We start from the raw sequence: 22,609 nt of genomic DNA, 5'->3' as shown, positions 1-22,609 counted from the left end.
CCATTCTGACCCTTGATCAATATAAAAGCAGGCAAATTCCTTCCCCTTTGCCCAGCCCAGCATGGAGCAAGCAGCTGCCACACAAAGATGAGGAGTGGAGCTGGACCTGTGCCTCCTGCTCCTTGTGATAACTGCACAGGCAGAGCTCTTGAGGAGAAATGAACCCAAAAGTGTCTGGAACATGGGGCTCAGTGAAAGACCATAAAAGTCAACATGACTTGAAAAAGGTTCAGGACTACACATTTGCAAATCCTACTGCAAAATTCAGGACATGTTCCAGCTTGAAGGAAAACATTTATAAAAAACATTCTTCTGTGGAAAAGGAGACTGAAAAATTTGGTTAAGGAAGTCATTGTTGTCAACACAGGGGGAGAGCAAGGGAGACTGGTTCTGTCAAGAAAGCATATTATTCTCTTTTCATGTAGTTCACACCATCAATTTTCTCTGTGCCGAAAGGGACGACGAGGCCTTGCCTAAAATAATAGTACTGTGGATAAGCATGAAGAAACTCTGATTATAGGTCAGATGCTGACGAAGATGATGAGAACAAGAACAAAGGAGCAGTGACAAGCTGTTACCATGTACACCACAGATATTATTTTGCTCATTAATTGCTCATTACATCCCATTAAAGTAGTTGCTGCTTCAAATTATGCCAGTGCTCCTGCAGAAAGAAGCATAAAGCAAGATTGTGATTCACTAAATGTGACAATGAATAGAGTTTTAACAGTTTAAGTAGTAGTGCACTGTGCTGGGCTTGGCTGAGTCCTCAGTAGGAGGGTGACTGTCAGAATCACAAGGAACTTCTCAAACTTCACTCTCTGTTCTTTACTTCTGTTCACACAGAACTGTATAACTCCTTCAAAGGCAAATCAAAAAGCACTATTCATATATCAGAGATTAAGGCCTCAGAACACCTTTGAAAATAAAGTATCATCTTCCTATCTCTCCTTCCAATTGCAAGGAATGATGAGGGAAGAAACAGGAAGAACCAGCAGATCAATACGTGCTCTGATCCTGGTGTCACCAGCAGAATTTTGGGGGTTGTGAACATGGGCCTTTTTACAGGAAAACAGACTGGGTACACCTCCAGGGAGGAAAAGGATCTTTGCACAGGACTTAGCAGGAATCAGAGAGCTTTAAACTAGATTTGAAGAGGGAAGGGATAAAACCAGGTTCACCAAAGATCAGCATGGGGGCAACACTCCAGTGTTTGAAGGATGATGTGCTAGTGAGGGCCCTCAGTCTGCCATTTCACTGGAGCCAGGGCTGGAGGCCCGTGTGGCAGAAAAGACAAAAGAGGCAGCAGGATCCCAATGGAAGTGCATCTACACCAATGTACATAGCAAGGGAACGGAGAGCAGGAGCTGCAAAACACTCTGGATGTCATCTACCCATTCTTGAGTAGCACCTTTGACACTGTTTCCTACAATGTTCTCATGGAGAAACTGGCTGCTCACGGCTTGCATTGGTGTAGCTGTTTCCTGGGTAAAAAAAACTGTTAAAAACACCTTTTTATTTTCTCATTTAAAAGCACAAATTCATGATGTTTGGGACTTCAGGGAGTTGGAAGAAGGAAATGCATCCACATGACCTTTAAGAGGTTGCTTTTGTGGTTCTAAGCATGTTTCCTTCACTTCCCCCAGTCAGTGGCAGATCTGCTGAGGGGCAAGTGCTCCCCAGTGCAGCTGTTAACAGCCACAGCACTTCAAATTAAATGGAAAAGTTGTGGTCAAACCTGGAATCCTAAATGTTTTCAGTTCTGGCAAAAAAAAGGTGGCTCCTAAGCTGTGAATATTTGCAAATCACCTTCGATAATATTCCCATTCAAGCTGTAACTTTTAATATTTTTTTTTAATATAGAAAATGCTTTCAAGTACTATATCAATTCTTTATAAACAGTAATTGTACTATATATATCACCATGTTTTCTTAAGCTTTTCCTATTAAATCTAATGAATTCCTGAGATCAACTATACAGCACAGGGCCATGGTCACAGTCCAATCTGAATTTAGGTCATTGTCCATGTGGCACTGATAAAGGATTCGTTTATAAACTTACATATGTTCTAAACCCTGTGCATCTTTGGTTTTAAATAATAAACCTTAAAACAAGAGGATTGAAATTTTGCTACAAGAAGTGGATGTATTTGTACAATACATTACACAAAGCACTGCAGCTCCAAGGCAGGTGGCTTTCTGTCAGCCTGGAATTATAGATGGCATGCATTGCTGGCATGGAGAAAAGTACAAGTGAATCACCCATCCCTGGAAAAATTTATAGTAGGGAAACACCTGCCTGCCCACCTGTTTCTTTGCATTCCTTTGTGCAATTAACACCTGAGCTTTGTTTTAAAGAGCTGTATGTTAAAATCCATAGACCTGAGGTAAGGTCTTGTTAAATAGCATTAGTAGGAAACAACTGAAAGCAGCAGCCTCTCAAATCAGTTCTGAGACACCTTTTTTTCCTCCAAGACCAACATTACTTAAACCCAGAGGTTCTTTCTAATCTGAGTTATTCTGTCAGTTGTTTATTCAAATTTCAAGAGAGAACTCTGGGTGACCTTCACCTGAATTAATGAAGGAAAATCACTTGTGGGTTTTTTCCCTACAGCCATAACATTCTATTGTCCTTTGGAAAAAGTACAAAAAACACACACAGTAGTTATAGAATTATTTTTTAAAATGTGATTGTGCAATTTTAGATTGTTCGCTTCTGCATATCTTGCTCCATTTCTGAGGCAAGGAAGCCAGAAGTCAAGATAAATGTGAATAAACTCTTAAAATATTAAAGAGTTTAAAGTCTACACTTAAAAAATATTCATCTCTTTTAAAGTAAGTGATTTGAAATTACAGTTTCTTTTATTCATCCTGTAATTTCAGTTCATGGGGCATAGCTGTTGCTAAAAGCACTCAGAAATTTGGGCAGGATAATTATATTATGGAACTTTTCTTCGAGAATGAAAAATGATTTAAATTTGCCACCTACTATATATGCAATGGAAGGAGAACATACAGGCATAGCAGAGTCACTGGTTTTACTTTCTAATTAATCTCAAGTATTTTACTTTGGCCCTTATTTTAATCATTATCTCTCTAACTATAGAAATGTCATAATCTGTATTTTCTCTTATAGGATACTTGAATATGGGGCGGTAGGAACAGGTTCTTTAAAATATGGCCACAGCAAAAGTAATCTCCACATAATTTTCTATAAAACTTCAGGTGGACACTACCAAAGAGTTTAGGAGTGACAGATTTGCAATATTAAAGAAAATGGCAATAATATTACATTAAATAAATCTTCCTCACATCTTGCCATGAATTTGAAAACTCTGTATTTGGCACATAAAGGTTGAAATAAGAGTTGAGCTCCTCCATCTGTTTCCAGAGAAGGTTTTTTCAGTTAGTAAATTCAGTATCTTTTATATGCAGGAAGCAGGGAAAATTTTAAAGAAACGAAAAAAAGAAAAGCACACAGTAAATATCACAATTGAGCAAATAAAGCATTGTGTGTTAGTTTCTCTAAGGGTAAACTAGAGGTAACAGTAAGAAACCTTTGTTAAATTGCTATATAATAACCAGGGATCATTTCACACACTGCAGACATCAATCTTTCTCCAGGGGAAAACAGAGCAACAGTTTTAATGAGGTACAGCCAGACAACAAATTGCAGTCTTGCTCTAGAAGCAAAACCAGAACAAAGAAATTTTCCATTTCTTTAATTTGAAAGCAGTCTAGGTAGACAAGGACCTGTTGAAGGGTTGGTCTTTAGAGTTACATTATTGTAGGAAAAACATACACTCTCTATAGTGATTTCTTTTAGCTTCCCATACACTTCTTCAAGTATGCGACCAAGACTTTCCCATACACTTACAGTGCTCTGAGACGCGGCTTGCTGAAAATTTTAAAGCAGCAATTCCATAAAAATAAGCAATTTCTGGCATAATTGAGCTATTCCTGCTTTTGTGAATTCCTGCTTAATATTTTTTTAAGCTTACAGGAAAGTAAACCAAGATTACATGGCTCTTTTCACTGTATTATTTTCAAATTCATTAGCAACATAAAAAACATTAAATAAAAAGACTTTGAAAGTTACAAACAAAATTCCACAAAATAATGCAGTTAACAGTATTATTTAATGTTGATAATATCTTGAGAAATCTCTTTCAAAGATAAATAATATCTTTAGAGATCTCTCCCTTGTTGCAGGGGCAACAAGTTAAAGTGTTTGAAAACAACTGCCCCCTTCTTCCCACCACTATCAAAGGCTTGAACAGCCACAAATACTTGCAAATAGTGTGATTTCATCCTGATTGAATATGTGGTCTGCAGTGCTGCTAAGGATTTCAGTACTATTGTTTTAAAGAAATTTACAGTAATTTGAGCTTGTTTTTTCCAAAATGTCCCCTTGTTTCTGGCCAGTTCTAAATAAACAATATTTAAGGTTGGGATGCAAACGTGTCACATTTGTTCCCACATAATTACTTAACAGCTTTTCTCTGTAAACAGGTTTTTTTCCACAGCCCAACAGGAAGGCAGCATGTCTGAATATAAAGTTAATCATTACAGTAAAGACATATTCTGAAAAAAAGCTCACCTAACATCCCCCATTGGATGAAGTAGTGGCACTTTTAGAGAATAAGTTCAAGGTCAGCCAACTAAAGGTACATTTTCATCTACATAATTTCACAGATTACACACATACACACACTCCTTCATAACACTTCCAAATGAGCTAGCAGGGTTGGGCAGGTTATCCTACAGGTTATCAGAACATAAACAGCTTCATATAAGGAAAAAGTGAAGCAGAATGATTTCCTAGCTGAAGTTCCTAGATGGATGCTTTCACACTCTTATACTACTCATCTTAAAGGACACTGTCCACTTGGGAAATTACCCTTCTGTGTGAAAAATGAGGGATGAGTGCAAACAAGTACAAAATTCTGCTGGCTCTGCTGGTTTACAAGCCTGGCATTTCTGTGGCAGACACAGAAAAGTTCACAGATAATTTTTTTTCTGAATAAACCTGAAGTGTCCCATATTTTTTCTCAGACCATGCAATTGCATCCATTTTTACAAAGAAATATAAGACCTTATCCATCTGGAAATTCCTTCTCTGCCTAGACAGTATATCCTTCCCCCCCCCCACCCTCATCCCCACAAAAGTAAAAGTTAGCAAGGGAATTTTTCTTTAAGAACCTAGAACCATTGGTCAAGAAAAACTTAGATGAGAATGCATAAATTAGTCAGCAGTTTTTTGTCTGCTCAGTTTGTTTCTTAAAGACTTCCATAGCCCCACCATCAGAAAACAAATATGGGAATTTTAGATACAAATATGTTAGAAGTGAGCTTGGGTTTTATTTGCATCACTATTAAAAAAATGAGAGAACTACCAGACAATCTTCAGCAGTTTTAAACTAGCACAGACCCACTGGTGTCAACTAAATGATCTGATTATCACTGGAGAATCGAGCCCAAAATGACAACAAAGTAATAGTTCAAAAAACAGCCCTGCATTTCTGAGTCTTCAGAGAGTGTTTTTGAAAGTTAAGCATTTGGAAATTTGCATATATACATATATACTCACACACATATACATAACCCTTTTTAACACTTTGATTATATAAGATTAAGACAAAACATTATTCGAATCCTAAACTGGCACATTCACTCAGACAGATGATTTGATGCCATCTACAAGAAAAAACAAAGCAAAACAAAACTACTGCTTGAAAGGAATTGATTAAATTCAAAACATATTCTGGGTTTCTTTTTTATGAAAGCTACTTTGGGATATATGACCAGTCTTGAGGGTTCATTTATTCCTTGCTAATGAGAGAGGTGGGATTACTCAGACAGCAAGCAGGCCACCAGTTATTACAGCCCAGATCCTACTGAATATAGATGAATACTAATGAAATGTCTGAAAGGAAACAAGAGATACAGAGAAGCTTGAAATAAATGATGAGTCAAAGAACACTACAGCACTTAAAAATCCTCCTACCCTACCAGCTACCAGAAAACTTGGAAAAACATTTGTATGCATGTCCTGTACCCCTATTCCTTCAACCCCCAGGAAAACACAGTTTGTTTTTCATGGTTGCATATTCTCCAGCCATAATAAAATTGTATGTATTTTCAATATTGATATTTACTTTAATGAGATGTACATTAAGCAATTAAAATATTTACATGCAAGAAAAGCCTTCTATTGAAATTGCCCAAATGAATGAAACCTGCAGTGAAACAAAAGTGAAGCAAGACAAGAGTGATTTCCTATACTGATATAAGGTCAAACACACAGTAAAGATATATTATAAAGATATAAGCCTAAAAAAGGTCACTGAGTAGTTCAGAAAACTGTCCTACAGCAGAGCTGGTAGGTGTGATGCACTGCAGGAAGAACAAGCTCTTTGCACAGGAGGTAATGGTACTTTCTGTGATTGCTGCACTGGCCCAGAACTAAGAACATGATGCACACAGTACAGTTCTCACAGTTATTGCCTCCTCTGCAGTTACTACAGCCCCTATGCCCACTGCACAAACCTTCTCCAGCCTGCTATTTGTACCAGGATTGATCCCTACAGGTTGCTCTGGATAATCCATTGATATTTTTCCAGTCATAGAGTAAAGCTTCTTTAATTGCAAAAACAAAATTAAAGATGCTGTTTTCAACAAGTGCTGCTGCTGGTTTTACCACCTTCAACTGCCTCTGAGCATCCCACTGAAAAAACTCTTGGGGACAGTTGTTAATTCATCTTCCCCTTAATTTAAAGGCTGAAGAAAGCACATAATAGTGTCAGCAAATAATTTTTTACCTAAATTCATCTTTTCTTTAACTTAGCTCTGAGGACTTATATTTATTCATGATGACTGATAAAACTGGGCCCTTATTAAGGCACTATGTCATCAGTAACCTGTATGTAACTTTGTAAAATTCATGGAGGAACTCCCTGATTCTGGGGAGAAAATACAGCAAGTTGATTCCCAGCCTCATTTCACTTGAATAATCATTTATATACATATAAAGAGGACACAGAACTGTCAACAATTTGAAACCAAGGTAAATAAAACAGAATGATGTGCTGGGAAAGAGAGGCAGTATCATTCTTAAGGTGCTTGTAAGAGACATATACTCCAGCATATTCCCCTTCAGCAACTCATATTTCTAGTTTTTGTCAAAATTCTCGAGTTTAGAACTCAGCTTTTCCATTTCTATGCTTTGCAAGAATGGGACAGATCATAGATGACACAAACAAGGGAACCTCACAAAAGAAAAGCAGCAGCATCAAGAAACAGTCACTATTTGAGCCTGGGTTCTCACCTCAGCATAAACAGTTCATCCTTAAAAGGTACATTCAGTGTTGGAAATTGTTCCTTTTTTCCTGCCAAACACACGAACTAAAGCTCATTGGGGGAAATTTAACCAGTGCTCTGCACACATTTTGCCAAGTACTGGTCCCCATTTGCTGAACACAGAAAATAGGGTTTGCACAACAGCTGTAGCACTGCAGCCAGGCTGGCAGTGCCATAACCATTGAGCTGTTCTCTCACAGGATGTCTGCAGAGCTCAGTCTCAGAACATTAAGACCATAATCATGCACTAAAGGAACCAAAGGGACTCTTGGTTCCTTTGTGATAATGAAATTGTTCAAAGATTACATCCTTGCTACGTTATTTTCCAAGCTAAAGTGAAATTAAAAATGGGACAAAGCAAGAATGAAACATGTTAATGTGGAAAAGTAGGGCACATCCCGCGAAGAACTGTATCCAGTGCAACTTTTGCCTGTGAACAGGAACTACGGCCCAGTGACAAGGCAATCAGTCCTTTATGCCAAGTCTGGATAGAGTGTATGTTCTTAGAGCATAGCACATGTATTTTTAAAAGATATAAGGGGAACTCTGCACTTTATATTTCTGTGTAAAGAATTTTTTCCAGACGAGAGAAATGTGAACACACCATGGTCAGAACCAGGTTTCATTCTATTCCTTCCTAAAGGATATCCTTATCTATTTTTGAATTAGCTATTGCTAGATTACACCTTGGATTGTAAAAAAAGCATCTAAATCCAAGAAAAAAATTGTTCAATTCAATACATTTAGAAAAACATGATTCCTTTGATTTCATCGGTGTGAAAATTCATATTTATACATACTGGTTTGGCTAAGCTCTTTTACATTTCAGGTACTAAAGAAGCCAATATCAAAGCAAACAAAAGATGGGGCTTATACATTCAAAGTGGTTTTGACCCTATGTTCCTCTAGGTGACAGAGGCACAAAAGTCCAGAAATTTGGAAAGAAAATCTTTTTATGCCAGATATTCTGGACAGATATTCCTAGACATGAACATTACGTATGAACAGTCACTGTTTTCCTACTAAAATCAAGGCTGGAATTTAAGTTTCGATCTTGCAGGGACAGAAACAGGCCTAAGTGACCAGAAACAGACCCATGGTTGCCAAGGCAGGCCTGCCACAGGCACCCTGCAGAACTCAGGGCAGCACTCAGAATGGCCATGGAAACACAAACTCCTCACCTGCTCACCTGCCTACAGTTCAGACATTTGACTAACACCTGAACTCTTTATAAGAAATTCAACTAAGTACACAAAGGATCAATTTGTTTATCTCTTCTCTTGCTGAAAAAGAAACTTTTCCTAGGTTTTATATCTTTGGGAATGGTAAGCCAAGAAATCTCAGGTAGATTTAAGGATTCCATTTCTTTACACAGAACAGGGTTTCTGTTTTCTGCCCTTTTTATCAGTTTTTTATGCTACCTCTACAAAACCCTTTCAGTTCAGTTCAAATCTCAGTGGGTTGCTCCATCACAAATATGTTTCTTCTACAAGTTTTATAGAAATATGAGTCCCAGGGTATCAAGATATATTAAATGATAGTATCAGAGACTGATGAAGTGATTCAGTAGATTTTCAGTCATCTCTCCCTTCCTCCTTTCCAGCAAAAGGACTTTAGCACTTCTTTTGGTCTTTGGTCATGGTGGTGATGAATAGCTTAAACAATTACACCAAAATTAAATGGAATTTTTCTCTCTGTTCTTAGTGTTAGTCAGAGACAAAAGAGTTATTGGTGCCCACTTTTTACATGATGTTATTGTGTCAAGGTTATAAAAGGAATTAGTGTCTGGTCAACACTTATCTTAAATACAGAACTGTTTTCTCAACCCTGAAAGAAGTTAAAAAAAAAAAAAAAACAGAAAAACTGCCACAAGAATTCTGCTTATCACTAAAAGTAGTAAACGCATGGATGTGGTATCTCCTTTAAGAGAAGCTAGATACAGTTTTGATGTTAGAAATCTTGATTAAAGAGTACATAATCATTCTAATCCAGGGACTGCGTTATACAAAGGGCAGATGGGATTTGTTTGACAGGACAATTTTCTGTTATTGTTTTGGGATTACAACAAACCTACAGCTAAACTAATTGTGCCAGGATGGTTAAGGTTGTGTCAGCACTTTCCTAAACCTCTTATCTGGATTTATTACTAAATAAAAAGTTTTTCAGGGGTTGAAACCTAGCATGAGAGACTGCATTTATCTTGAGAGACTTTGAAAAAGAAATTCAGCTTGTCTTAATGGAAGGAAGAAAATTGCTAATTTGGGATACATAACCTTCCACTGCTAATCTTACCAGCACCATGCATATGCTCCATGCTTTAAAAAATATGGAGAAAAATACTTCATTCATGTAGCTTCATTTCAATGAAGAAAAAAACAAAAATCACAATTTTTATTTTTATGGAGATTTTAAATTTTATACAGCACATGTAATGGTTTTTCCCTGACTAATAAAGTGACACAAACCAGCCCTAATTATACCTGCTTGTCACACAAAAGACAAAAATAGTCTATGAATAACACAACACATATTGATTTTTTTAAAAAACCCTCTTACGATATGCATTTATTTTTCAATGGCAGCAATCATGGCTAGAAAGAAAGCCCCCTTAAACAGAATTTTTTATAAGAACTGTTATGTGGCAATGAGAACAAAAAAGTATGAAGTCAAGGGAAGGTTCCTGAATTAGATTGGGAAGTATCATGAGGCACTTATTTAACTATAATATTCCAGGGAATCTGGGACTGCCTGAAGCAGGGGCCTGGCTCACAACCACAACCACATTGGCAAAGCTCAGTGCACAGCCAAGAGGCTGGAAGCCGAGAACTTCAAATATAGAACAAGCACTAAAACATCCATTCTGGGAAAAGCCTGCTACTCATCACACCTCCTTTTCAGGTAGGAGCTAAGGCAAATTGAATTTTATATAAAGGTGAAGAACATCTGACAAATATTAGACAATGACAGACACCATCCTTTAACATATCAAGTTATCTGAAACTTGTATTCTTTGTATTTCACAGGATTTATTGCACACTGGACTTTCAGAGGTAGTCAGGAGAGCAGCTCACCTTTTAAATAATTTGGCTATTCTTCAAGTATTTGACAGTAATACTGAATCATATCCCATACAAGCTTCACATGAACATTTTATCTGAAATTAAATTCAAAACATCTTAGATTCAAACACACTCTATACTGGGGACCTCAAATTTTGCTGTATGTTGTCTTTTTTTACAAACACATATTGCCAGGTCTGCCAACTCGCCTTGGATTAAACAGCCACTCTGGCTTTTCTCTCATACCCCCATCAACTCCAGCAAAGGTCTGAGCCTCAACAAGGCACAGCTGCAAATTTATTATCTTTAAGGAACACACATGAAATGACAGTTTTCTCAATATTGTTCCTCATGGAGAGGTTTAGTGCTTTCCATGCAGTTCATAGGTGCAATAAAACACCAGTTCACCCTCCTGCATTACACCTCAGGAGGAGGAATCTGGTACCAGTAGTCAAAAAAACTCCAGTCAGCTCTTCTGCAGCTTTATCACTTCTGTGTGCCAAGAAAAGTAAAAATAAAATAATTTCATTTTGAAAATCAGCTACTTGAGTCAGTAGTTCAGCAATTCATACAAGCAAACAAAAGATCTGAAATGCAGGAGTTCAGTTTTAATAAAGACACTCCTTTTAAAGAGCAGGTTAATGCCAAGATCACCTATTTCAGCCTTGTGACCCATCTATTGGAACACAGAGATCACAGCCCTTCAAATGGTTCAGCAAAGGCTTTGTACAGCCCCTTCTCCTTCAGTGAAATTCCTTTCTAAAAGCTTTATTGTTGTTCAACTAGATAAAGGCTTGGCCTTTTTCTTTCTAACTTTTTTCTCCTCTCCCCCTTCCATTGCTGTAAACACACATTTCAAAGAAAAGACATTAAAGAGGGACAACAGAACAGCAATCACTACCTGAGAACTGCTTCATATGAAAATGATTTTACAGAGTCAGACAGTGCCTGTTCTCCTGAGTAAATAACTGGACCCACACCACACTACATAGGATGTTAATGTTCTTTATGAAGTGGAAAAAGACTCAGATGAGGCAGGCACAGAGCCATCAAAAGAAACATGCATTAGTCTTGCTTCAGGACAGCATGTCAGAATCTGTAAACCCCTTCTACCTCAAAGGCCGTTCACCCTTCCCAGCCAGGACATGTGTGTTCAAGTCTTTGTTCAAATGTAATGTCTCACACTGTCTCTCCTCAGCCTTGTTTACCTACCTGCTGAGTCTCCTTTCTGTTCCGTGCCCTTTTGCTGTACAGCATCTGCTCCCTACACCAAATTAAGCTTAAGCCAGTGAGTCTGCTTAACCAAGCTTGGCTCAGCTTCTCAAAAACAGCTCTTCATACTCTACCCTTGTGCATTTATTAAAAAGTGTATGCCCACACAGATGCAGAAGCATGTCCAAGCAGAATACAGGGGTGTCCAGCTTCACGCTGATTTTCCCACAGCACCTGAGCTAAGGTTTCACAGCTGTCCCTCAGCAACGCTGCCTTTGAGTGCAGGCAGCAAAGCCTGACTGAGGAAGGGGTTGCAATTAAAGCCTGACACTACCAATTATGTTGTGGAGTCCAATTTGAATTGGCAGCACCAAGTCATTGGCTACTACTGCACCTACTTAGCTAATTCTTAACCACCTTGAGCTTCTGGAAGATTACAAATTTTGAAATGCTTTTATAGCACTAAGAACATTAAAATGACTGGTAAGATGCAGGGAGTTATGAACCACATGTAATGAGGCTCTAAAGATCATGAGAAACATTTAAGATGCACAGTTTAAATGTCATTGGATTGTTTTTGACAGTTCTTTCTGATTTGACATGGTGTATTTGGGAGACAGGTTCATAATGGAGAAAATGTATGCATTGTGTATAAACACACGAGACACCTCCCTACATATATAGTTTGTATATGTATTTGTATATTGTATATAGACCTCCCATCTTTCTCTTGCTGCTAATGGTTGTAGATGTATAAAATTTAGATCATTTCTGTCTTTCAGTTCATATGGGTTTGCTAGGGATGCAGAAAAACCTTTTGCAGATACAGGACATCAGTTTGGCATCCTGAAACATTAGTCTGGCATGTTAAAGGTGTGAGGAATATGGTTAGCACTTACAGCATGTTTGTTTTGCCACCAGTGTGCTTCAGTTAGAAAACAAAACACCATTACTGGGCTCAAGTGGATGCTTATTATTGAGTTACAACCTTTGCATCCGATGTGCAAGGCTATTACTGCTACAGGGTACTAATTCTGCTGTGGCTCGGTGAAGTGAAATTTCAGTTACTGCAAACCACATAATTCATCCATATAGTTGAAGCGTGAGCAAGAGAATTTTGAGATGATATTTCACTCATTTTTGAGAAGAGAGATACAGGTGTTTTCACCTTACAGCTGAGTTTTCCAGGAGTAATGATAAAGAGAAAACACCTTGCTGGTCTCTGCCTTTGGATTTTCGCTCTGAAGAAAACATATCTTTCATTTTCTACATGCCACAGTCTCACACAAAGTTGCTTTTCACTGGAAGTATGCATACTTTGCTAACTGCTTTAAAAAGTCACTCAGTATTATTAAGTGCTCATTTAAAGTAACATCTGTGATCTGCCAAACTACTTAACAGCATGTAGTAAGAAGTTTTAAGCCATTATCAAGCTTGCAGTTATATATAATAAGGAGAATGGGTTTAAAAATCACTTTCAAGCAGAAGAATGATTAATCATTGCTGTTCTCCCCTTCATTTGTATTCTTAGCAAAAGTTGTCAACCTTTGTCCCAGTATTAATGGTGAGTTTTATGTGACTATATGTGGTATTCTTAAACTTGATTAATTAGCAATGCCACTTTTTATTTGAAAGTGCAGAATGGAGTCACATTTTCATTCAGTTCCCCAGGGAACTAATTATAAGGTCTACTCCACATACATCACAACAATATCTCCTATATGGCACAAGTAATTATTTAGATACTGTAAATATCCTTCCAAATACTTAAAACATAACAGCTTCAGCTATTTTAAAGTTTCAGTAGAAACTGGTGCTAGCCTCTGCTGGGAAGTTCCAAATATTCCCTGCTCTGGAAAAACAGAAGGTACTCAGCATCGTGAAAAAATGTAAACCCTCTAATGGGAATTTATCTGAACCAGTACAAAGGAAGAAAAATGAAGAAAAGGAGAACATAGTAGTCAAGATTACACAACCCTTAAAAAAAAAATGAACATAAATGTTTAACAACCCAATGATGTTGTTTTTTCTCCTTTAGCTCCAAGGCAGCAATCAATTCTTTCTATTCTCCCACCCCCAGTACAAAGGCAACTGGTAGCTTTGCTGCATTAAAAATCAGAGGAGAATATGCAAAAGCACAATTTTTAGAAAAGGAAAAATCCTTCTTTCCCATCTTGCATTAGCCTTGGGGCAGGGGCAGTGGGCTAAGCAGTGGGAAAGGCTGACTAGTCATATTCCAGGAGCTTTGGGAATGGAATCCCATCATACTATATGTACAAAGACATCAAAAGAAGTTTTGCAGTAGCACAAGACATCTAATAAACTCTATACCAGAACTGGAAACTCAGCTGCTAAAAAAGCACAATTTACCACTCAGAACACACACAAGGAGCACAAAAACTGCCTTGGAAAGGGGCAGGGTGGCTGAAAAGTAGCTGAGGAGCTACACCAAGCATCAATTTACTTTTTTTGGCTTGTGGAATTCTCGGCTTTCTTAGGCTGTGCTCCAATTCCCAGGATTTGCCCCTAAAGGCAAATTTTAGGGGGGGAAAAAACCCAAGTCTATATGATTGGCTCCAAAGCTCTTATAAATTGGATGATACAGTGCACATCAAGCAGTAGAACAGCTTCCATAGCAACACACACTCTCTTCTTAGTTATTTCTAGGGCATCTGTCAGTGACTCTGCTCCCTGCACACAGTTGCAGGGAGGGAAGGTTGCTCGCAGCCTTGTAAACAGCCGCCGTTGTTTTCCAAGTGTATCTGTATTATTGTCTGAGTCCTCCTTGTGAGGGCAGGCAACACTAAACTGCTATTCTAAACTGATTGTAATACAGATTCATATTAACCAGAATCTCCCAAACAAAGACCTCAGTGCAGTCTACAAATACTGTAAAAAACACCCTGCAAGAGACCAGAATTATAGATTAAACTTCCTGAAGCCAGAAAAATGAATTAGACAAGATCATGCTATCTAGAAATGCACATCAGCTATGCTGAAGCAGAAGTGTTCCCACATAGGAAAACAGTCTTAAATATTTCTAAAATATTCCCCAAATCTACTTTTTCTGAAGGAATATCAAATAGGTGAAAGTATCAATTTATCTCACCTTCACAAAATAGCAAAAAAAAATAAGAGTATAACTTGAAGTCCAACAGTCATGTCAAATCACAAAAATTTGTGCCATTACAATGTTTTAGTTAAAACTACTCTAATTCATCTTTGAAGCTTTTCTTATATTAGTTCAGAACTTACACAGTATCAGTATCTCTCCTTATTTTCATCACCTTGGAAACACCATTACATGCAGGAAAACAAATACTAGAAAAATAAATATGAATTTATTATTTATAATACAAGAAATTTTTAATCCTGAATCTTCTACTGATATTTTTGAAGAATTTCACAATAACTGAGACATTTTTTATCCAAGTAAATCTCTTCTGTAGCTGAGTAATAACAGCTGTGTCCACGATTTCAAAGAATATTTGTATAGATAAATAAAAAAGAGAGGATTGATGAGCACCTACCATTTCCCTCAACAACAAAACCACAGGACTTTTGAAAAAAAATGGACCGCATTCAAGAGAAATGTACTTTTAATGTTAAATACTGCTTATTTTTAAAATGTCTGAAATGGAAATATAGGAGAAAACAACAGGTACTACTGTTCTAAGTAACAGCTCTAGAAAATGTCAGCAGCTACTAAAATCATTAACAACACTATAATTCACAGGAAGAAAATGTAATTGCTCTCTTAGTAAGATTTTGCTAAAATAAACTGATAACTGGATTAGAAGTAGTTTGGTCTAGTTTTTAGTAAACGACACTGAACGAGTCACCAAGAATACACATCAAGCCTAAAGTTAGTAGTTAAAAACTTTTGTCCTTGCGGTATTTTGGAGTCAACTACCATATTCACTGACCAATGAGTCAGTGGAGAAGACAAAATGCTGTGCACCCCATATAACAAATATATTAACAAAGAAAATATGAAGTAAGAAAAGCTTTATCTGAAGAAGAAAACTCAATTTTTTATTACCCACTCCCTCTCCAAAACAGGCAGTGTGTGTTCACCTTCAGCTACTCCAACTGACATTAGTTACCCAAAGCAATAGTTCTGAAGTTTTAAAAAAAGGTTTTGCCATAGTCTTTAAGATATATTAAAATATCAGAAATTCTTATTTCAACAATCCAAGTGTGCTAAGCTATCTGAAATACATCCAAAGTATTCTGTCTGTCAGCAAATGTATGTCCTAATACATAATTTAGGATGATGGACAAACTCTCATGCAGAAGTAAGGTGATATATTCTCTAGTGAATTGTTATGCAGTGATTAAGCCTGCCCACATCTGAGCATTTATTGAAGGCTCACCAGGATATTGGACATTGTCCTCATGAGAGCAGAAAATACCATTACAGCAATCAAACAATTATATTTCCATATAAAGGAAAATATTTTTGATAAAGTCATCCACAACACCTTTATGCAGTCAGTTACCAGCCCAAAGCTGAGATAAAGTGTAAATGCAATAAATCAGTATTTTAAAATATAGCATAAGTGTTATGAAAAGAATTCTGTCACCCCTTTAATTCAGTTGAAATTCAAACCCAGAGAAACACTCCTACAAAACTGGTACAGATGCAACACTGACTGTTGAGAATAAACATATTTAGGTGCTACTCAATTAGAGACAATAGTTGCTCAGTAGCATTACTCATAATCAGCTGCAAAGAGATTAAAACCACCAGGGAACAAAAACAGCAAAGGAGAAACACTTCCCCAGATGATAAAACAGCACTTCAACCTGCACTGTTATATTTATGTTTCGCTAAGTTTTGTAACTCACTTTGATTTGGAAGCATCATACACACAGGAACAGTCAATCAAATGACAACATTTAGAGGACATGAAACCAAAGAAAGATCAAGTTACATGAATTCAGGATTTGGGTCACTAGTACAAAATGGAAACAGCAGCAAATGTCATCAATAACCAAAAAATTGTCAGGCAAACAATCAAACTAAGAAAGGATGACCTTAAAGCAGCTTTCAAAGAAATTTCTTGTTACCAGATTGCAAAGATGAAAAGGGTTTTTTCCCTCCAGTTAACTTGAACTGAGAGAGATAAAGGGGAATGACTTGAAATGAAAAAGAAAAAGGAAAAAAAAGAGTGACAGAGTTCAGAGACAGACTCAGCTGTATTCCAGTAACAGTGGAACAAGAAACAGATTTTCCAAATGATTGGAAAATTAGATTTAGAAATTAGAGAATTTGTACTTGTGTTGCAAGTATTTCTGAAAATAAAGAAGCAGGATAAGAAAGAAAGGAGAATTGACATTTTTATGATGCTTTCTCCAAGACTAAGTTTCATAGTTATTTTGAGAAATTAAAACTTCAATAAACATTAGTTAGAACCTTTGAGCAAAGCTGTCCAGAAACAATCAGTGTTTCTTAGTGACCAACTAGACAAATGGTCCCTGATATTCACTAAGTCTTCAGTATCTTAAGTAAACACCTAGTTTTTATATTTTCACTCAAATACAGGCCACAGGCTCCAGGAGTGATGTTTATTTTTCCAGACTAAAAATCCAGTTGTAAAACAATTCTCCCTCTATCAATTAGAGACAAGACAAAAAATTGGAAACAATTTGGCAGATATATCATGCAATTTATAATATTCTCCATCCACAAAACAAAGTCTAGGTCCTCCCAAACATGGTCCCCCAGACATGGACCAGTGTGTTACAGCAGTGGGTAAGTGATGTTACCCTGTCACCTCTCAGGGTGAGTAGGGGTATCTCTCTTAGTAGGGGATACTCAGCACTACCCCACAGGAGCAGCTGTGCAGCCACAAATTCCATCCATTCCTATGCTGTAAACACCCAGGACTGGAGCATTTCCTATCGTGTTTCATCTGTACTTCAGCAGACAATGAAATATTTTGACCTATCATGAGATGAGACAGAACCTGCTGGTAATTTAAAGAAAAATTCATACAACACTTGAAAATCTTCAGATGATCAAAATGTCTAAAACTATTTTACAAAGAAGGTATTTAGAGAGTAGGAATGAAAGAAACTGGAAAGAGTCTGGCATTGTGATCTCACATTGTAGGCCATGGGATGTACCTTCCCTTCACTTTTGAACATCCACAGAAAAAGAACACTTGAGACCAAGTGGCAGAAGATTAAAAAGTCGTATTGAAAAAAGACTTTTGACACTATCTCAAAATAAAGAAATAAAAGGCAGTTTCTTAATATGCTCTCTGATTTAATATTTCACTTCTGCAATGTTCTACTTCACTGCTGCTTGGTGACAGAAAAGGAAATAACAAAAAGTCTTTTTGTGTCCATATCTTACTTTTTTTCTATGTATTGTTGAAGAAATGACAGAGCTGGTCATTAAAAATGTTACAATTTAGTCCTGCAGTTACCAGATGTACAGCTGAAAAGTGGGATCAATCCTGAAAATTACGTCACAGGTAAAGAGAAATAAAAACTGATGCATAAACAGAGGAAACCAATAGAAAAAAACCCTGTAGCCTCTTCTGCTAGATTGGAGGGTGAGGAGGGAGAAAAAGATGCAGTATCACGTTTTTTGAATAATTTCTGTTATGCCCTTTCCTATGAAGATGCAGGTTTAATGCAGGCTGTGATATAACTCATTGCAAATAATCAATTTTTTATTTATCCTGCTTCCGATTAAAAAATATAAAAGCGGGAAATGTGTAGAATGAGAAAAATTGACCCTGACTGGGGCACTCACATGTTTGACAGTAGACACTATGCAAGCAACCATGGGAAGCAAGATCTCTTGCTGCTCAGAGTGATATGAAACCTCCCAGATGAGCAAGGAGATGAATGGAGACATCAGGTGTCACATGGTTTGGGGTTTTCTTGGTTTGTTACAGAGCAATTACATAACATTTCTAGTACCCTCCATGAAGTGGTTACCACACGGTTATTGAGCAGCTGCAAATGCAAATACAGGTAGAGAGCACCAGCCTGTCGCCTCTCATGTGGAAAATGGATGAGACTTTCCCCAGCCCAACACCCCTCTTCTCTTATTTACTTTATTTCTTCGTGTACATTGAATTTTAGGTTGTTGCTTTGGAGTTTTGGAGTTACTGTTCTAAATTCTGGACCCTTATAAAATACACTTGGCTAAAAAGTACAGATAAATTTATATTTTTTATCTTTCAATATTCAAAGATATATTGTCATTGATATTTTTTCTCATGTATTTCATCTGTTTAATTAATAAATTATGAACAATTCCTCTTTGAAAGGCAGACATAGGCAATTTTAACCAACTGAAAGGACAGAAAGATTTTGGAATAAGAGCTGTGGTAAAGATACAAACAGAAATCAAAATTCTCAGTTATTCAGTTCTGTAAATGTTTGGAATTTTGACTCGAAAAGTAAACCAAAATTAAGTAAAATCAATAAAATGTTTGAAACTTTAAAAAAATCTACATGGTCTTGTTGTCACTATTTACTATCCCATCCTCCCCTATTGTGCAGACACTAAATCACTTATATTTGGGGACCTGATACAAAAGCCTGAGCCTTCAGAAGACTCATCACAGATCAGAGCAGGGTTCCCTGTCTCGAGGCACTGTGAATCACTGCCAGTAGCAGAGGAAGTGCTCCACACCAAGAGCCCAAATCATTCCTGTGACACCACTGCCCCCTCCCACCTCTGGGTTAACCACACCGACTGCTGAAAGTAGAGAGGAGCCCCAAGGGGTGGGAACATCCCATGCAGACCTGGGGAGCTCTGGAAGAATTCTGCACTGACTAGGGCAGGATAGAGGGGCAGGGCACAGTGGGCCTCATCAACACAATGGAACTTTTTTGGAACCTTTCTTTAAATAACAGCTAAACTGTAGAGCAGATGGAAATACAACAATTAGTCAGGGATGGGAAACTAAACTGCACACATTTTTCCAGCAAAAGATTTCACCAGGAAGAAGTTGTTACAACTAAATGCAGATCTTTTAAAGTTATTAAAGAAATTATAAGCAGAACAGGATTACTTTGGGTTTTATTTTAGAGAAAGGTAAGGAGAAAACACCGAACCAGGAGTCACATTTTTTTTAGCAAAGACTTCTTTTGTCATTTATCTTATTCTGAACTAGTGAAGAAGCATAGAGGCTGCTGTGAACTACAGCCAACCAGATCAGAGGGAGAAGGAGCAAAGGGAGGACTGTGAGCTGCTGAACAGATGGAGCGATTAACTACACTGGGGGAATCCAGTCAAAGCAACCAAGAATAACTAGCAGGGAGCATGGCTTTCAAGGGCATTTAACAGGAAACTGGGCTTTTTTGGACTTTTTTCTGCTTTTCTAAGTTGACATTTTATTGTAGTTTCTTTCTGTTTCCTCTCAGCTACTTCAAATCCTCACCTTACTGTTGCAAATCTGGAAAAAGTTGTTATTTTTGAGCTACAAGAAAATGAAAAATTCCCTAGGTTTCTGGGCAAGGGTTCAAAATGATAATAAATATTTTAATAATGAGACCTAAAACTTGAAATGGTTCACATGTTGCTGTCAGTCAAGACCCTGACTTGTCTGACCATCTGCTTATCTTCCTGGTTTTACTGTCATCCATCTATCAAACTAAAACTATGATCTTTTGAGGCACTGTCTGCAGCTCCTGCTAATTTCAGTCTACATTTAAGGAGCTTATGTGTTTTGGAGATCAGATAGAAACGTGTCCTAAAACTGATAACTGAGTAAAAATGAAGATTCACAAATACAGTATTCCATACACGTATTCTGACAATTTTTTAAAATAATAGTGAAAGCAGTATACAATGCAATAATTGTATGCAATTATCTAGAGTGGACTCAAATGTATATCAACATTTTCCAGACATGCAGAAAAATATACAAAGATGTAAAAGTTTTCCAAATACAAACATTCAGCTCCTGGAATGCTAATCAAAAGTTCAGCCAGATTTTAAAACCATGAGAAAGTTCTGCAGAGGATATTTCATAGAACTATTTGTGTTGTGCAATTTTTCAGCAGACTATGTGAACCAAATTTTGAAGTCATGCAAGAATCCATCAAAACAGATGCTGTACTGGGAAGAAGAATGCTTGGATTCTATTTCTAGGGCTAGGCCAGACCTCAGATAAATCTGAATCACTTCTTTCAGGCTCATAATCTGTTTTGCCTGCTACAATTGCAGTCATCATAATTCTGCAATGACAACAGGCCCTCAAAATGGTCAGAGTCCGTATTTTCTAGTTTGACATTAATTGCAGCAGTAAACCAGGTATCAAGTGCTGACGCAAAGGCAAAAATCTGTAGCTGCCTGACCATCAAAAAACAATCTGAGGGTGAGCAATATTTTTAACTTACTCTGCTGCAAGTCTTGGTGAGATAATTGTCTGCACATACACAATATGCAACACAGAATAATCTTCCATCCTCATGCATTTACAGACTCCTTAATTCAAAATGTTCCAAGTTTTCCAATTCTCTTTTTACTATGTCAATTTTACTGTGTGAAAAGATGGAAATTATAGTCTTACATAGAAAAAAAAGACTACTGAAGAGATAAAATATGCTTTATAGAAAAAAAATCAGACTCATATGAGCTTTGTCTATTATTTTCTAATTAGATGTCAAAGCAATAACTGAAAGAACCATCTCAAGAGACATCTGAGATCAGGAAGGTGAAATGGTGAGAACAGACAATGGTTCACTAGGTATTGTCAGCATTTTGCTCTCCTTTGATCAGATGTTGAAACAAAGTAACCCAGAAATTTATCAGGAGGGAAAATACTGTCCAAACAAATAAATTCCCGTGTTGGCAGGTTATAACTTATCTGAAAAACTGCCATATGCAAAAATCATTGCATACAAGGAATAGTGAAACTTGCATTAAAAAAAGGAGACGACTCTAATTTGAGCAAGAACCCTCAAAATAATGGTATAGATTGCAGTGTACTGGGTTGGCAGATACCATAAGGATCTCTTTATACTGTGTGTAAAATTTGCCATTCTCCTGCCTGGGAAGAACCAATCAGAACAACTCATAGAACCTTACATAATTTTTTTTCTATGATTAATGATGTTTTCTGAGGTTTCTCAGACCCAAGCGCTTGTTTTCCAGAGAGTGGGTGCTGTGACCCATTGTGGAGTGTATTTCTAAGTGCCTATAGGTTACATGGCAAATTTGCATATATTTTTCATCACATGAGGAAAAGGAAACCTGTTCGTTCTGCAAGATAAGCATTATCAGCTTGCACAGTGATGGGGAAAAGACTTGAAATTGTCCAGGGCAAGAGCTGGATACCCTGGGGCACTCCCAGCCCAGCAGGAGAAGGGTAAGCACACTTCAATCACACAAAGTGATAGAACTGACCTTTCTGTGGAACTAGAGTCACAAAAGGGTAGTACAATAAGAGACAAAGTTGAAGAAAGTTGTAAAGAACAGGAGCTGGTTACAGTCTGTCTTCTTGAATATGCATCCCTCCTACTACAAGCTGGCAAGTGATTTTTTTTCTCACAATATGGTGCACCACATGCATGTTTTTCACTGCTGTAGTTTCCTGAAATAGCTCAGTATACAGTAAGATATGGGGCATTGGCAAAGAAAGAGAGGAAAGAGGTCACATTCATAGCAATCCCAAAGTATCTTCACTTCTGTTTAAAATGTTTCAATCTATATTCCTGGAACTGGACCTGCTAATTAGAAAAGAAAAAGGTAGCATGCATACAATTCACTTCTTATTTTTTAAATAACTCTTCTTAACCATAGCAGAAATTATTGCTCTTTAATACAGCAGACAGTGCAAGTATTTCTTCCTTTTAGATTATGTTTCAGGGAGACAAATTTAAGGAGTTGATATAACCTCCTCATTTCTTGGCCAGTTTAATTCTGAATTCTAGTCTCCTAATACATAAGACACTGTATAATATTCAATCACACATGACATTAATAGTACATATTAGCAAAAACT

The sequence above is a fragment of the Cyanistes caeruleus genome, chromosome 17 (genome assembly GCF_971803275.1).
Source record: "Cyanistes caeruleus chromosome 17, bCyaCae1.hap1.1, whole genome shotgun sequence".
Lineage (NCBI taxonomy): Eukaryota > Metazoa > Chordata > Aves > Passeriformes > Paridae > Cyanistes > Cyanistes caeruleus.
Note: the sequence above shows the minus strand (reverse complement) of the source record.